Source organism: Eptesicus fuscus, chromosome 1 (genome assembly GCF_027574615.1).
Source record: "Eptesicus fuscus isolate TK198812 chromosome 1, DD_ASM_mEF_20220401, whole genome shotgun sequence".
Taxonomy (NCBI): Eukaryota; Metazoa; Chordata; class Mammalia; order Chiroptera; family Vespertilionidae; genus Eptesicus; species Eptesicus fuscus.
The window spans coordinates 43,839,192-43,841,593 of record NC_072473.1 but is presented as its reverse complement, the minus strand read 5'-3'; the positions used below and the strand labels follow the sequence as shown (position 1 = coordinate 43,841,593).

The following is a 2,402-nucleotide window of genomic DNA, read 5'->3' as shown; positions in this document are numbered from 1 at the left end:
ACCTCCCTTTTCATTCCCCACCACTTCTGACCAACAGGCTTCAGAAGGCTTTGAAAATATTGATATACACTGCTGTGATGTGTGATTGTCCTGGGCTTGAACTCTGGTTCTTAATTCTACTTGCTGCTTTCTTCAGTCTTCCAAGGCAGTAGGTTTCATAACTTATGCATGCACCAGAATCCCTTGGAGGGTTTGTTAAGGCATAGAGTTTCTGCTTCAGTAAATCTGGGGTGAGGCCTTGTAATTCACATTTATAACAAGTTCCCAGGTGATACTGATGGCACTGGTCTGAGGGTCACATTTTGAAAACCACTGCTCAAGCCTAACGGACTCACTAGTTTCTTCATACTGGTCCTTGAGCTCTCACTATCCCTGGTCTTCAAGTATCCAGTCTTTGGCCCCAGGTCAAAAGTATATTTATTTATTTCAGTCTCCTGGTACATCATTCATGTGGCGTCTCCCTGAGTATCTTCCCAACACCTACTTGCCCACTCCTTTGGCCCCAGACCCTTCCTGCCTTGCTGTATGAACCCCCCCCCCCCACTTTCCCTTTCATGCTCAGTTAACATGTCTTGTTTTCTGGTGCCCTTCCTTGAACAACTCTATGAATGGCATCAGCTCCTCCTGCTATCCCTCCTCTATATTCTCATGTAGCTTCCTGATTGCGGGCTCTGGGCACATACAATTCTTGTTTGAATCTTGGGAAAGTCACTTGAGTTCTCCAAGACTCAGTTTTTCATCTGTAAAATCAGGCTGTGAAAATAAAATGGAAGAGGCTTGTGCAGCACCTGTTACATGGTAAGTGATCAGTAAATGCTAGTCTTTTTTACCTTACTTTCTCTACTTTCTTCACACCTACTTACCTTCACATTTACTACTAAGGAGCTGACAGCAAATAAGAATGATATCACAATGCAGAAATAAAGTTTTGCTCTACTATGAAAGGGCATGGTAAGTGATAGAAAGTGATATAACATTTAACTGTATTACTGTAATAACCTCTTCACTGTTCTTTTGCCCTTATTCTTGACCCCAAAATCTGCTATTCAAATAACAGCCAAAGATATTTTTTCCAAATCACAAAGGTGATTATATCTCCCCCTTACTTAAAACCCTCCAGCTGTGGAGTTTTATTGACTGAAATTGGAGTAATACAGAGATTAGCAGGGCCCCTGTGGAGGAATGACATTCAAACTGGTGAAATGTTCCTTGTGTTTTGTGTTTGTGTGTGCAAATGCACATATAGAAATATCTCCAATATATATCATCATGTTAAAGGCAAAGTACAGAATAATGAGCATTTTGTATTTGCTACACACACGCACACACACTTCAATGTATATGAGAGAATAATATTTTTTCTTCTGGAAAAAAAAACACAACAGAAATATTTTTAACAGTGGTTTCCTTTAGAGAGAGTACCTAGTGGGAGGAAGGTGACTTTCATTTTTCATTTTGAAGTGTTTTAATTTTCAAACCTCACAAGTTTTTTTTTTTTAAGGTTATCTGGGAAGTGTATATATGAATTCTAGTTTGTTTATTTGTTTGTATTTCTATCTACGCTAATAAAAGAGAAATATGTAAATAGACCATCACTTCACAAAGCCCACCAACCAATCAGGAGTGAGTATGCAAATTAGCGGGACAAAGATGGCAGTGGCCACAGAGCCAGCCAGAGCGGGCAGGAGGCTTGGTTCACCCCTGGGGACAGAGGAAGCCAAGTTTCCCACCTGCCTGGGCCAGCTGCCGAAGGAGGGGCCTGTGGGCAGCGGCCACGGAGCAGGCCTGAGAGCGTGTGATGTTTGGGTCAGGAGGCTTGGGTCACCCAGGCCGGCCGCTGAGGGAGGGGCCTGCAAACGGCCCTCAGCTCCTTACCCAGGCTGGCCACAACCCCATGGGGTGAAGGTCCCCGCTGGGGGGCATGGCCAGCCTGCAAACAGCCATCAGTCCCTCACCCAGGCTGGCCAGGCACACCAGCAGGGACCCCCACCCTGAAGGGGTGTGGCCAGCCTGAAAATGGACCTCAGCTCCTTACCCAAGCTGGCCAGGCACCCCAGCGGAGCCCCCACCCTGAAGGGGGTGTGGCCAGCCTGAAAACAGCCCTCAGTCCTTCACCCAGTCTGGTCACACACCCCCAGCGGGGTCCCTCACTCCAATGGGGGTGTGGCCAGCCTGCAAACCACCACAGGCCCCTTGCCCAGGCCACCCCGCCCACCAAGGGAACACCCAAACTGATCCTGGACACCCTTCAGGGCAAAACAGCTAACCCCCACCAGTGCACCAGGCCTCTGTCTATATTAATAAAAGGGTAATATGCCAATTAGACTGGGAGACCTCCCAGGAGACCTTCCGGACATTCTCTGGATAAAGTCATGGTGGTGGGGCCGAGGTAGAGGTGGTTA

General features: G+C 46.9%; 1 non-coding gene across 1 annotated transcript; it reads left to right on the top strand.

The window, feature by feature from the left end:
- The first annotated feature begins 1,108 nt into the window (after window positions 1-1,108).
- LOC114228993 (U6 spliceosomal RNA) lies at window positions 1,109-1,217 on the top strand. Its single transcript, XR_003615092.1, has one exon. It is a non-coding gene; the product is annotated as a U6 spliceosomal RNA (small nuclear RNA).
- Window positions 1,218-2,402: the final 1,185 nt, after the last annotated feature.